Source organism: Molossus molossus, unplaced genomic scaffold (assembly GCF_014108415.1).
Source record: "Molossus molossus isolate mMolMol1 unplaced genomic scaffold, mMolMol1.p scaffold_m16_p_1, whole genome shotgun sequence".
NCBI classification, from domain to species: Eukaryota; Metazoa; Chordata; class Mammalia; order Chiroptera; family Molossidae; genus Molossus; species Molossus molossus.
The window spans coordinates 100624236-100640122 of record NW_023425344.1 but is presented as its reverse complement, the minus strand read 5'-3'; the positions used below and the strand labels follow the sequence as shown (position 1 = coordinate 100640122).

The following is a 15887-nucleotide window of genomic DNA, read 5'->3' as shown; positions in this document are numbered from 1 at the left end:
GACATGTATTTATGTTTCTATACTTTTACATAGATAACTAAATTTAATACATGTATGCAATTAAAACGTCAGTTCAACAAATTTTATCCACAAAGAAATTAGCTTGAAAGTTTGTTGCTCAAGACTGGTTTGATACATTTTTCCTGGAAGAAGAAGTTAATTTCTATATAAAAATAGTACAGGAAATAAACATATATGACAAAACCCAATTAACCCGAAGGCAGGTGCACTCTGGTGCCAGCAGGGGACAAGCTGTTTCTCCTTCCAGGAGCAGCTTCCAGAGGAGCGCACATTGGTAGAGGCCTAGATCCCATAAAGAAATACTTTCTTTCTAGAATCATTCAGTAAAAAGCACCTCTCCTTTCACTGTTCACCAATGTCTCAACAAGAGTAATGCATCAAGTAATGATGAATACTTTGGGGAGATGTTTTATTTGCTAAGTGGCTTTCCTTTCTTCCATCCACTCTAAGATTATAATGGAACCTGAAATCACTACATACTTCACACCAGTTTCTTACCCTGATCTCAGAATAGCACAATCAAATGACTGAAATTACACAGCGCCGGAAGCCTGCAGCATAAGGGGTCTGTCACTGTGCCCTGAGCACCCTATTTGTACTCACGATTGCACCGTGACGGTAACACTAGGCCACGACAGTGTGCTCTCATCTAAAAAGATGGTTGAGCATGAGCTGTGCTTTTCACAAAGGAAACCTGGAGACACCTGAAGGGGAAGGGAAATGGATGAAAATATCACAGTACGTTAAACTTATAAAATGTTTTTCCTTGGATACAACATCAAACAATTAAACATTAACATTTTTCTTATACTGTGTGAACTGCTACAGAGTGATATCCATGTAGTTTCCATGTGCAGCTCTATGGAAATCCCAGCAGATAATCTAACATCCACAGATGTGATTTGAGGAAGGGGTTATAAAATGCTGCCCTTGATCTACTACTTATAAACAAGCGTGGCAAACATTTATAGTAAATTCTCATTATAATAATGTAAAACATTTAGAATAAGATTTCAGTATGGGTTGTTTTTTTTTCCTTACGAAATAAGAAGCTGAGATATCTATTTCTACTATTTATTTCTACATTAAAACATAATTACTTACATAGTATTAAAACAAGAGCATTTTATTGAAGTAAATGAAAGCCAATAATAAATATTAGTTCAGAAAACTGCAACAAAGGTACTTGAGTCAGAGGTGTGTGTGTGCTGGGCCTGGCCTGTGGCTTACAAACTAGGGTGTCAGAGGTCTCTCTGGGCCTCTGTTTCTTTATCTGAAAGATAAAAGAGTATTGTTTTGAGATTCTCTCATATCCAAAAACCAGATAAAACAACTCTGAGAATGTAACTCTCCCTCATGTTTGACTAATACTATCATTAGATTACTCCAATGGGAACCTCAGAGAACACTTTCCATTTTGTTATTACTTCTGTCCTCTAAGCTACTTGACACTCATCAGGACCCTGCCTCACTCATGCTGCTCTCTCTGGCTACAAGACCTTTTCTTCCTCCTTTTCCAGCAAGTTTAACCCCCCTTCCCATCGGCCTCCAGGATGCCTCTGCCAACAGCCACACAGCAAAACACAATTGCTCACAGGGTGTCCCCTCATACAAAGTGAGCTTCTCTAGGAAGGAAGGACTCTTACTCCTCCTCTACCTCCAGTGCTGAACACAGAATCTGGGACAAATACAAAGTTCAAAAGTGATTGAAAAAATACTTAAAATAAGTTACAACTGGAAGGTAAATCTTACTGCAGATACATATTAAGATTTATCTGCAGTGGTATCAGAGAGGTGACAGTAAATTTCTGAGACCTTCTAGAGAATAAACTATAGTAAAAACATTGTAGAAGTAGTAATTTTTTATTTTAATTATTCATAAATTTATGTGTGTGTGGGTGTTGAGAAAAAGCAAACTCGTTTTAATAGCAAAGCCAGGAAAAACAGATTTACAACAGAAGTCTGACATACATTGACCAGCACACATTTATATACATATATTCACTGATCTGTAAACAGCCCAACAATACAGCAATAATCAAATAAGAAAATAGCCTAAACTATGTTCGGACAATCCTTTTAAAGTAAAACCAAAAACTAATCCCAGTCAGTGTAAGTAGTTGAATGTACTAGTAGCATTCTTTAATGTCAGAGAATACCAACAATGTTAATATGCTTTGTTTTCTTAGAGGTGAAATGGCACCAAATGTTAGATCTTGGTCCTTGAGTTTGGCTGAAAAATAATTTGGAGCCAAGACATCAAATTATATGGGAAAGTATAGTTAGAAACTCACAGAGGTTAAAGAATAAGCCAGCTGGACTGCATGGGCTCAGAAAACCAGTTACAGAGACAAAAGCAGGGCCCTTTGAGCTCAGGAGAAAGTAAGCAAGAATATACATGCCTGGGGGAAAGGTTCAGGTGATCTTCAGAGTGAGCACACCTGAGAAGAGGGTAGGGCAAGGCACAGGTATGCTAGAGAGAGACAGAAACAGAGAGAGAAAGAGACAGAGACAGTATGTACACTGGGATTTTGTCTTAAGGGTTTTTATCTACAAGCAGAAATTTTAGAGGAGGTCTTAGGTGAGGATCTCAAGAGAATATTCATGAGCTTTCCAGGTATGTCCCTTCAGGAATGTGGTCTCCATTGATTGTTTGGTGCCAGGGCAGGGGGTCTTTAGTAATAGAAGCTGTCTTGATGTCAGCCATGGCTTTGCCCTGCCTAGCCTTGCTTCTTCCCTGGGCCTGGAGCTGAAACACAACTGAGGCCTCTAGTTTGACCAAAACTCTGTTTCTGTGGTCAAAGGACACAAGCCTTTGTTCCTAAGATTATTTGATGCAGGTCAGAACCTCACTGTCCTGAGGGCTTAATGCTAATGTGAGTTGGGAGTGGTGGAGCCAAGGCTTGTGTGGGAGTCAGATGAGGGTATTCTCCAGCCCCATTGTTCCTCCTCTAAGAGGATCCATATGCTCTAGGAGGAAAGGTCAGGGGAGGTCTGAACCACATGACCAGCAATATAAAATGTCAGGGAGTCTAAACTGTGGGATCAGAGATATGCTAGAGGAGGAAAGGTCATCGTGGGGCAAGGTCCTACCTGATGATATTTGGTTTCCCACTTTGCTCGTTGCCAGGCACCCCATGCTTTCCTCCCTGGTGACACACTCGACCCATTGTTTCTACTGTGTTCATGTCTAGCTAACTGCCTATTTTATCAGTTTTGTTGTGTTTTTGTAAACTAATTCAGATGAGCCTTCCTTCCTCACATTAATATAAAGTAGCTTTCATCACCTGTCATACGTTCCTATCAGTGTCCCCCACAAATACACCGAAGATAGTACAGGGGGAAATCTAGTTGATATCTTTTAAAACACAGAGCATTTAAAAATTGCCAGTAGGCAATAATCAAAGATATTTTTATATTATGTAAAATACCACTTTGTCTGTTTCTGATGTTTTACTTCAAAGTCACTTATTCCTCATAAACCAAATTCCCAGATGGCATATTTTTTTAAAAGAATCACTATTTGGAGGAATGAATTCTCTTTCAAGCTAGAAATGTTTAACTATAGTTAAAATTCTGATATGTTCCTTGAGCTATGAAGTGAACATGTAATTTACTTTTGGAATTTGAAACAGGCAAATACAGAATTAAATATATAAATACATTCAAATACTTTTATTGTAAATGGAAAATTATCTTTTAAGATCACTACTCCCAAGGTGTAATATGGCATAAAATACACCACAATAGTCAACTATGACCCCAAATCTATATATGGGAAAGTAAAAAGATTAGAAAGAAAAATACACCAAAATATAGACTAGTTGGTAATCATTTGGGTGATATTTATACCATTTTTCTCTATTAAATTTTTTTTCTATGATGAATGTAAACTGGTTTGTATTTGAAAATATTAGTGCTAAAATATTTAAATTGTTAATAAGTCACTGGCTCACAGCTCTATGGGGGCTCATTTAGCAAATTGACACCTTATACCCTACTGGCTACATCCAACCAGAAAAACAGGGAACATTTTCCCATCACCCCAGGCCCACTCCTAACTATTCCAACTTTTCACTTTTAAGTGTCTGGATCCACTAGAGGGCGACAGAACTAAGCCTCCTATCAAAGCCTGATTATATTGGCTGCCAGAGGTTACTTTGTCTTCATCTTGCTTAAAAATTTAAAATAATTGTGCTTTATGGTTAAGACAGTACTACCGCGGGATTACAACCACAATAAGGTACACTGACAAACACAAAGATAAAAAATGGAAATATTTTTCAAAAAAAAACCCAAAAAACCAAAATGAGCCAAAATACTGTTGACAATTACTGTTCATAGGTATTTTGATTGGCCACTACAATAGACAGGGACAAAAGTCCTACCACATCTTCACTCTTTCAGCAAAATGGCAGAGTAGATGGGCTTTTACAATCTTTGCAAGGGAAGGGGTTACTTAGTAGACCTAAATTTCAATAGCAAAAACAGAAAAATATAACCATACTCAGAAGTCTAATAAGTGACACCCTAAACCTTACTATCAAGTGAAGTAATTGAAATCTTGCCTCCACCATTGTGCCTATGGTCTCATGTTAACCCATTAAAACGTAAAGCTGACGTTTACTTGTTCTTTTCTCACAAGACAAGTTCTGGATATGAAGAATGAATGACTTTTAATTAACTTACAAATTTCTCACACTTTATGCATTAATAAAAACTGCTCCATCGATGTTGCACACAAATGGGACAATATGGCAGAATGCTTGGTTTGAACATAATTCTTAATCCAGGTTTAGTAGAAAAGTGTACTATGCTGACTACGGGCATAACCAACAATATTCTCTGAATTAATATTGTTTTTTAAAATTAAAACTTTAAAGTTTGATTTACACTTTAAATAAAGATTCTAAGTTTGAGTTGGAACCTATAACTTTGAGATTTGTGGACTGACCACAAATCTATTTGCTGTTCCCTTTCCTTCAGAGCTATGTCATTGGAATCAAAAGCATGAAAAAAGCTCTACACCATACAAAGAAAACAGGAGATGATTTTTTATTATTTTCATATATTTTTAATTAATTAATTTATTTTTGTTACAGATGTTTCTCCTTTCCCCCCCACTGATTTTCTCCTCCTCTTCCCTCCCCACCTTGTCCCCAGCTTTGTTTTCCATGTCCACTGTTCATGCACACATACATATAAGTTCTGTGGTGTATCTCTCCCCTACCACCCCCTCTCCTGGGAATTGTCAGTCTGTACTCAATTCTGTGTCTGTGGGACTACCCCATTCCTCACACTGTTATGTTCATTATATTTCACAAATAAGTGAGATCATGTGATATTTGTCTTTCTCTGTTTCACTTGTTTTCTTAGGATAATACTTTACAGGTCCCTTGATGTCGTCTCAAAGGATAAGTGATCTTTCTTTCTTACAGCTGCATAGTACTCCATTGTGTATATGTACCACTGCTTTTTTATCCACTCATCTACTGATGAACATTTGAGCTGTTTTTGATCTTAGCTATTGTAAATAGTGCTGCTACAAACATGGGGGTACATATATTCTTTCTGATTGGTGTTTCAGGCTTCTTAGTGTATATTCCTAGAAGTGGGATCACTGGGTCAAATGGCAGTTCAATTTTTAATTTTTTGAGGTAACACCATATTGTTTGCCATAGTGGCTGCACCAATCTGAAATCCCACCAGCAGTGTACTAGAGTTCCCTTTTCTCCACACCCTCACCAACACTTGTTTGATGGTTTGTTGATGGTGGCCAATCTGAGAGGTGTGAGGCGATACCTCTTTGTTGTTTTAATTTGCATCTCTCTGATGATTAGTGATGTTGAGCATTTCTTCATATGTCTCTTGGCCATTAATATGTCCTACTTGGAAAGGTGTCTATTTAGTTCTTCTGCCCATTTTTTAATTGAGTTCTTTGTCTTCCTTTTGTTGAGTTGTATGAGCACTCTCTATATATTGGAAATTAACCCCGTATCTGATATGTCATTGGCAATTATGAAAAAATATGGAACATTTTATAAATTTGCGTGTCATTCCTGGCAGGGGTCATGCTAATCTTCTTTGTATTGTTCCAATTTTAGTATCTGTGCTGCCGAAGTGAGCACCAGCAGATGATTTTCAATGTTTGAGAGCTGAGCACTACATGAAGGAGTGGTCACTGATTTGGCAGAACAGAGGAGAGGAAGCACTACCTTGGTGCCTGAAGAGAGTGTCTGGGTCAGGAATAAGAAACCAGTCTGTTGTACAGAACCAAGGCAGGCTCAGAATTCAGCGCCGTATTTCTGCAGAGAAGCCCTGTCCGTTAACAAAAGTTCTGCTCACTCCTAGTTCTTCAAATTAGATATCAAAAGATAGGAACACCTTGGCGGGTTTGGTTCAGTGGTTAGAGTGTTGGCCCACAGACAAGAGAGACTCGAGTTTGGTTCCCACTAGGGGCACATACCTCAGTTGTGGTTTGTCCCCAGCCCTGGTAGGGGTCGTGTGGGTGGCAACCACTCGATGTGTCTCTCTCACATCAATGTTTTTCTCTTTCACTGTATCCCTCTCTCCCTCCCACTCTGTCTGAAGTTAAATGCAAGAATGTCCTCAGGTGAAGATAAAACAAAATAGACAGTCAGGGACCCCCACACCTCAGAGAGAAGCCAGTAAGTAAAAGAGATGAAACCAGAATGGCTACTATCAACAAGACAGGTAATAAGTGTTGGAGAGGCTGTGGAGAAAAAGAAACCGTCATTCCCTGCGGGTAGAAATGCAAACTGGTACTATAAAAAACAGTATGAATTTTCCTAAAAAAAAATTTAGAATAAGTTACCATATGACCCAGCAATCCCTCTTCTGAATATCTACCTGAAAACATTTATTTGCAAAAATATATGCACACCTATGTTCACTGCAGCATGATTCATAGTTCCAAGGCATAGAAACAATCAAAATGTCCTTTAATACATGTTTAGATGAAGATGTGGTACAGCCCTGGCTGGTTTGGCTCAGGGGTTAGAGCATCGGCCTGCAAACTGAAGGGTTGCAAGTTGATTCCAGGTCAAGGGCATATACCTGGATACCAGGCTCGATCCGCAGCTTCAGTTGAAGTTGAGCAGGAAGCAACCAATCAATGTGTCTCTCTCGCATCAAGGTTTCCCTCTCTTCTTCCCTTCCTTCCTTCCATTTTATCTAAAAGTCAATAGGAAAATATCTTCACATAAAGATTAACAACAGAAAAAAGAAAATATGGTACATATATACAATGAAATACTACTCTGCAATAAGAAAATATGAAGTACTTCCACTTGTGAAAACATGGGTATTATTATGCTAAGCAAAACGATTCAGTCAGAAAAAGGTACAAATCATATGACTTCACTCATATGGGGGATATAAAACTAAAACTCATAGACACAGACAAGAGTATGGTGATTACAAGAGGGAGAGAGTTGGGGGGTTGTAAAGGTTAAAGGGGCCAAATACATGGTGAGGGAAGATGATTAGACTGGGTGGTGGGCACAGAATGCAATATACCAATCATGTATCTTAGAAATGTACACTTGAAACATATATGATCTTATTAATCAGTGTCACCCCAATAAAATTAATTTTTAGAAAGTAAAAATCTGAACTCATAAAAAAAGAGTTCAAAACATTTTCTATAATCTACCTTCTAAGAACATCACATTATTCCACTTTATGGATTTTTAGAAAAAGAGGAAGTGAGAGGGGGAGAGAGATAGTAACATCAATGAGAGAGAACATGGATTGGCTGCCTCCTGCATGCCCCCCACTGGGGATCAGGCTGACAACCTGGGCATGTGCCCTGACCAGGAATAGAACTGGCAAACTCTTGAAGCATGGGTCAATGCTCAACACACCAGCTTGACCATCACATCTTTTTTTTAGTGATTACTTTAATAGAGCAACTTAGAATCTATGGTAACAGCAAACGAGTTGTCCTATGTAGACTAAAACTATGCATAAAAAGAAAATAAAATTAATTGGAGTGATAAAATTCAGGGGCAAAGAAAAACTCTAAAAAAATAAGTCTTAACCTTAGAAAGACAAAAAATTACACTGGTAAAAGAATAAAATACTATTTAAAAAAAGAGAAAATGACAGGGCATAAGAGAACACTATAAATTAAAAATAAGATAAACAATTCAAAGAACTGTAGAAGGGTTAGTACGTAAAGTCAAGAAAATTTTCAGGTAGTAGAAAAATACAAAAAGAAAAACAAGATGGGAAATGCTAGCGATTCATGCAGGAATACTGGTCTAAAAGTTCCAAATACTGAGAACTGGAAATACTAGGGGAAAAAAAAAAAAAATATATATATAAATATATAATAAATAAAAAAAATATATATAATAAATATATATATGTGCAGGCAATCCAAGATCTCTCTCATTGATGTTATTATCTCTCTCTCCCTCTCACTTCCTCTTTTTCTAATAATCAATAAAGTGGAATATATACATATTAAAAAAAAAGTTCCCCTAAAGTAGATAAGATCAGCAGTCTTAATGGCCACAATAAACTCAAAAGCTCATGTTAAATCATAGTATACAATTTCAGAATCCAGGGAATAGAGAAGTTTCTTCAAGTTTCCAGAGAAGAAGGGGACGGGGGAATAACTAGAACTGGTAATGTACAATGTATCATACACTGTCAACAGATTTAAGAGCAACACTGGAATGGGGACACAGCAGAAATGTCTTTAGAACTGCAAAAATTAATTTCAACCTAGGATTCCATACTTTATTAACTAGGAGGCATTTCAGAGGCTCGATCGCTAAAAAAATGTCTGCCCAGGGTCCTTTGCCAGGAAAAAGAGCTCCAGGAACAAGGGGCACATGACAAGACAGAAGAAAACATACAGCCTGGGACAGAGCCTTTCCACCAGCGTCCCGTGCGGCACACTGGAGAATTATCAAAACCTGCCATACCGGACTATTTAGACAGCGGCACTGACCTCTTTTCCATTAGAGCATCAAATAAAATTATATAACAACACACAACACAACAAGTATTCAGTGCATATTAAACAAAATTATACCTTCTTTTTGTCAGATCAGCAAAAAATATATATTTTTGGTGTGTTGCAGAATATTAGTACTTTATGTGTGCCATGACATGAAACAGGTTGAAAATCATTGATCTAAAACAAGGGAGAACCTACACAAGACAGCAGTTATGTGACATCCAAATGACTTTACAGAAATACGCCAAAACACAGGAGCAGGGCAGGCCTAGGGAACCCACTGCGATAGAATAGGGTAACACAGGCTGGGGAGATGTTTCTAATGGGAAATGGAAAAATGTGTTTAGTAAATGAAAAATAATTTGGACATGTCTGTGACAAATGTTATAGTATTTTGGGAAAAAATAGCTGTTAGAAAATAGGAAGTAAGCCCTGTCTGGTTTGGCTCAACGTTTGGAGCGTCAGACCATAGACTGAAGTGTTACGGGTTTCAATTCCGGTCAAAGTCAACCTACCACGGTTGCGGTCCATCTCAAGCCCTGGTAGGATTGTGCGGGAGGCAGTCAATTGATGTGTCTCTCTCACATCAATGTTTCTCTCTCTCTCTTTCCTCCCCTTTTCTACTCTATCTAAAAATAAATGAAAATAATGTCCTTGGGTGAGGACTAAAGGAAAGAAAACAGGGAGTGAATATAGTTAAAAAATGAAGACTTACTAGGTATTATGTTTTGTGTGTGTGTGTTTTATCTTCACCCAAGAACATTTTTGCATTTACTCTTCAGATAAAGTTGGAGAAAGAGAGAGGGAGAGGGAGAGAGAAACATCAACATGAATCGACTGGTTGGCACCCACACAACCTCAACTGAGGCTGGGGACAAACTGCAATCGAGGTATCTGCCCTTAGCAGTAACCGAACCTGGGTCTCTCTGGACCGTGGGCCAATGCGTTAACTGCTGAACAAAATCACCCAGGGTGGTATTATGTTAATGTAGCATAAATGTACTATTTCTGTCTGACAGTTGTTTCTCTGCCAAATTACTGATAGTTGGGTACAAAAAATTATTTTGAAGCAGGGAGACCAACCTACTCTCTGCACTGGGTTCTGAGGTCGTGTTGACCAGGGAGAAGGGTGTGGAGGGTCCTGGGGAAGAGGAGAAGAGCTCAGATTTCAGTCATGTTAGAGAAGGAGAATGAAGAGTGGACAGGAGAGAGGCTCAGCCAGAGAACACTACGGCTCAGCAGTAGATCTACTTACACAGCCACAACCATGTGAACAGGGTTCTGATTCAATAATAAACACATCACCCCTTGAGGGAGAGGATGGAAATAAGGGCACATGGAGAGAACGCTGAGCTCTCAGCTGCTAGGACAGTAAGTCCACAGACAGTGCTAACAACTGACTGAGCTCGGCCACTGCGGTGCACTTTGTCAGACAGCAAGAATAACAAATAAGGCAGGAAATTAAGGCAGATCTCTAAACTATGACCATGTTATTGAAATTTAACCTAAAGGACAGAACCTATTAAAAACTGGGCATTAATAAGCCAAAATCTTTCCTGAAAATGTAAATTTGATCATTATAATAAAAGAAGAGATTTCAAAACTACCAAAACAGGTCCAAGCTAATGATATCAGGTCCATTATATATTTTTTAAAATCATGGCAGACAATTTTTTATTCAAGTTATTAATTTCTTACTTAACTTTTCAACTGTTTACTTACATGGTCTGAAGAGTTGTTCTTACACTTTCCTCTCACTAAGAATAAAAAAAAATAACCCATCAATTCTCATACAAACATATAGAAAAGCAATTGTTACTGATTACCAACATACAAAATAAAACACAATTTCATTCTGTTTCTTTTATAATTTCCAACAAAATTTATAATTAAAATCACCTGGCAAGATAAGTCCCATTAAAGTAACATCTTAAAACTAAGTTTTATTTTTTTGATCCAGCAGATGCTCTCTATCAGGTACACATGAAAGTCTCTCCACTTACAGACGAAAAGGGCAAAGCAAATCGAGCCAGGTGAGAAACACAGCTAATACAGAGTTTACCTGCTGCACATCTGAACCATTACTCAGTTGTAGTTTCTGATTCTACATTTACACCCACTGCACCTGAATCACCAGGATTAATAGTTGGCAGATCTAAAAGCCAGTGTCTGGCCAGGGATCTGGAAATATCCTGAACTCCTTCCTGATAATCAACTAGAATAACTTACTGAAAAAAATAAATGGGTCTTTACTCAATTGCAAAGTCACCTAATTTAAATTTAAAATGAGTGTGGCTAACCTAATTAAACATATGTGTAACACTAAATCATTTGCTCTAACAGAGATCAGAAAAAAACACAGAAGCTCCAAAGAGGGTCTTGGGCTGTCCTGTTTCCCACACAGCCTCCTTCAATGAGGTCGGCATCACGGGCACACACTCCTTAGGACTGAAGAGAGGTCATGGGAGAGCGTCTCCTGTCCTGGCTCCACTGTCTCTACATGTGAGCAGCCCATGGCTCTGAGAGAAACTGAGAGATACTGCAATCCTGACCAAAAATGATCAGCTTCAGACAGCCAAACGCACACATACCATGAAAACACATGTTAACACTCCTATTTTAATTGTGCTGCGTTACTTCAATAATAATGGAACCTTCCCTTTGGTACTTCTGCTGTCATAGCAACAAAATCTTGACCACGTGTGCCTTGTTAAGCAAGTAAACTCCATGTACCATAACATGAAGGAAACTAAGCAGGCAAGCACACTGTAAAAACCTACACTTCTGGGGGTTTGTGCCGGCAGCGGATCGTGCCGAAAAGGGCTTAGGCCGAGGGCGGCCAGCCTTCCCACTCGCGGAGTCTTGGTCTCCGTGCACCGCCGCGGCCCATGGGGAGAGTCGGCCTGGCGGGCCGGATGGCGGCGTAGGTAAACGCGGTATCGTCCTCCCACAACCACATCAAAGTTACAACTAAACTACAGAACAACCATCATTCAAAACCACCTGAAATCAAGCTGAATGGAAGTCCTACAACTACGGAATTAATAAAAAAAAGCAGCTACATCCAGACTGGTAGGAGGGGCGGTGGCGCGAAGGGTGGCTGTGCGGCAGCAGCGCAGCTGCGAGACGGGCTGGTCCCACACCCAAGCGTGGTGGATAAAAATCAGGAGGTGGGAAGGCCCTTCCTGAGGACTGAGGGGTCCCCGTCCCACACCAGGTGCCCCGCTCAGGGTTCCAGTGCCAGGAAGAGAATCCCCATAACTTCTGGCTGGAAAAACCAGCGGAAACTGAGGCTCGGGGAAGCTGAGGTGGCTGGAACCCCAGGCAGCTTCTTAAAGGGCCCGCGCACGGACTGGTCGGACTCTCTCCCTCTAAGCTTGGAGGGGAGGCAGCTCCAGGGGCACCAGAGACACACAGGGAAGAACTGAGCTGTTTGGCACTGGAGCGAGGGCTAGAGAGGGGGCTTCCTCGGGGACGAACGTGCTGTAAGAGGCCTTTGTTCCTTTGGTGAGCCCTTCCGGGGGGCAGCAGACAGAAGCCATATCTGGGACTCCAGCAACCTGGCTCACACTGGTAGCCCCGCCCTGCTGACTCCCTGAGGCCCCGCCCCGCCCCACCCAACTTTCAGGCCCACCCAAGCTGTTGCCACTTGCTTAACCATAGGATTGGCCTGTCTTGGATCCTGCTTCAGGTTTTTCCTAAATTCTTTCAAACGAGCAGCATCAGGTCTCAGCGAGCCCCATACCTCTCATTAAGTAATACACAGAAACAAACACAGGGAGGCAGCCAAAATGAGGATATGAAGAAACAGGTCCCAAATGAAAGAACAGAACAAAACCCCAATAAAAGAACTAAGCAAAAGGGAGATAAGCAACCTAACAGATGCTGAGTTCAAAATACTGCTTATAAGGATGCTCAATGAACTTAGTGAGAACCTCAGTGAACTTAGGGAGGGCCTCAAGAGCATAAAAAAGGACCAGTTAGAAATCATGGATACACAGAATTAAAGTAGGCATTAATGGAAATAAAGAATAATTTACACAGCTTCAATAATAGAGTATGTAAATCCAGGAGCAAACCATCGATTTGGAATATAAGGAAGCAAAAAATCCCCAATCAGAACAGCAAAAAGAAAAAAGGATCCAAAAAACTGAGGATAGTGTAAGGAGCCTCTGGGACAACTTCAAGCGTGCCAACATTCGCATCTTGGGGGTGCCCGAAGGAGAAGAGAGAGAACAAGAAATCGAAAACCTGTTTGAAACAATAATGGCAGAAAACTTTCCTAACTTGGTGAAGGAAACAGACATACAAGTCCAGGAAGCACAGAGAGTCCCAAACAAGAGGAACCCCAAGAGGCCCAAACCAAGACACATCCTCATCAAAATGCAAAAGGTTCAAGACAAAGAGAGAATCTTAAAAGCAGCAAGAGAAAGGCAGCTAGTTACCTACAAGGGAGTTCCCATTAGGCTGTCAGCTGATTTTTCAAAAGAAACTTTGCAGGGCAGAAGGGAGTGGCAAGAAATATTCAGAGTGATGAAAACCAAGAACCTACATCCAAAATTACTCTATCCTGCAAAGCTGTCATTTAGAATCGATGGACATATAAAAACTTTCCCAGACAAGAAAAAGTTAAAGGAGTTCATCACTACCAAACCGTTATTATATGAAATGATGAAGGGTCTTTTTGAAGAAAAAGATAAAATGTATGAACAAACAAAATGGCAATAAATACATATCTATCAACAATGGAATCTACAAACAAAATGAACAGGAAGAACAGAAACATTCTCATAGATACAGAGAACATTTTGTTGGTTGCCAGTTGGGAAGGGGGTTGGGGGAATGGGTGAAAAAGGTGAAGGGATTAAGAAGCACAAATTCATTGCTAGACTGACAAACCTCAAAGGGAAAGGGGTTGGGGGGGTGGGAAGAAATAAACCAAAGAACTTATATGCATAACCAATGTACAAAGACAATAGTGTGGGAAAAGGTGGGAGGGGGGCGGGAGTGGGGAGGAGGGGGTCAATGGGGGAAAAATGTGGAACATCTGTAATACATTTTACATCCAACAATAAAGATTTGAAAAAAAACAAAAAAAAAAAAACCTACACTTCTGAACCTTGTCCTAGAACAAACAGGACCCAAGAAGTGGACACGACTGTCTCATGCTGAGCGAAGCTTCTGGGAACCCCGAAGGCTCTGTGGCTCTCATGCACCCCGGCAGCATTAGGTTAGGGTAAGAGAGTCTTCAACAGCTTCAAAGTTCTGGATGTGAGATCACATCATTTGGTTGAGCACAATGTAACATAAAGCCAAAATCACAACTTCATCCTCATATATAACAACTGATTATTTTGATTTGTTCAAATAAAAACCTAACTGTGACCTAAATCCTATCTTGACTTACCATCCATTTGAAATTTCTTTAGGAAAAGGGTGCTAGCCCTTGGATGGTCTGAAGGGATTAGTTCTAAATCCAATTCTGTATAGGAAGAAGAGAAAACACATAATGATTTAGTTGAATAGAAAAATATATATATTTAAAAATAGCTACATATCAATTTTAATCACATAACAGTGGTGGGAGCCAGTTTTAGTAATGGTAACAAGCCAATTTTAGTAAAGGCAGCAATGTAAAAAATTCTACTGAAAAAATTCAAAATTGTAGAATCTCTCTATACATGTGGAATAAAACCAGGCTACATCTTAGACTTTTTTAAAACTTGCACCTAAATAAATCTATGAATCATATATGTGCTTTCCCCCATCTACTTATCAACTAAAAATACAGTCGCTACTTTTATGCTGATATTACTAGCTCATTCCAGAAACAGTCTCCAGAAGCAAGTTACACTGTGGCCAATTAGTGTCAAATACCAGCTAATATATCAAATATGCCCAAATCAAGTGAGTTGTTTTTTGGCAAAAGTTTTTTACTTTACACATTTAGGCTAATTCTAACTCCATTCAAAGAATGAACTTACTTAGTTCTGGTTACTTGGGGCTATTCATCCCCGCAGATTTAAAAGGATAGCATGAAAGCTCAATGCTCTAATCTACAGAAATACTTCCATGATCAATACTTTTAATACTTTCATCAAAGTGATTTTGAAATTCTGCTCTCAACTGCCTTGTTCTTTAAGAAAACCCCTTCACTAAATTTCAAGAAGAGTTGCTTTTTGAGAAATTATTCTATTTAATATATTAATGTAAAAAATCCCATACAATTATTTTAAAGTTTTTTTCATATATTAAAAAATGAAACAATATTAGTTATTTGGAAAAATGAATTAATTCAGTTGTGCTCAAAGTAAGAATCAAACTATCACAGCAGCCGCTAACCTCAGGCTTCGTAAAGAATTCAAGACTACCTCCTACCACAAACAAAGCAAATATATTGCATGTGAATAAAAACAATAAGAACAAAGGCTTTCAGAAATAGCCATATTATATATGAATGCCTAGGGCATAATAAAGTTTGATTAAAAATTTCAGTGAGAAGCCCAGGAAAAGTATGTACTTGAATCAAAGAAGCAGCAGGGTTACACACACACACACACACACACACACACACACACACGCCCCAAACCAAGATGTGCTACTAAAATCAAGAAGGCTGGAATAAATAGAAAGGACAAAAAAAGCCCCAAAATTAGTTCATATAACCAACAACCCCTGCCCTCCCGACCTACACCTGGATTCTAGGGCAGACAGTGCCCCAGGGCTGGCCATCAATCACAGCTGGCCTGGGTTCCCCCAAGAACCAGAAGGGAACAGCAGAGCTGACTCTAGGACCCTTGGAGAGTCTGCACTGTGGACTCTCCCTCTGCAGCAGGAGGAGAAGCCGTCCCAGGAGAGAGAACAGGAGAGCAGA

At 39.5% G+C, this 15887-nt stretch overlaps 1 long non-coding RNA gene and 1 other non-coding gene across 2 annotated transcripts; both read right to left on the bottom strand.

Moving 5' to 3' along the window:
• Positions 1 to 624: 624 nt before the first annotated feature.
• LOC118625242 lies at positions 625 to 14499 on the bottom strand. The gene is made up of 3 exons (XR_004958650.1): positions 14421 to 14499; positions 10736 to 10770; positions 625 to 725 (listed from the first exon to the last, which is right to left on the bottom strand). It is a non-coding gene; the product is annotated as an uncharacterized LOC118625242 (long non-coding RNA).
• LOC118621501 lies at positions 6044 to 6149 on the bottom strand. Its single transcript, XR_004957709.1, has one exon. It is a non-coding gene; the product is annotated as a U6 spliceosomal RNA (small nuclear RNA).
• Positions 14500 to 15887: the final 1388 nt, after the last annotated feature.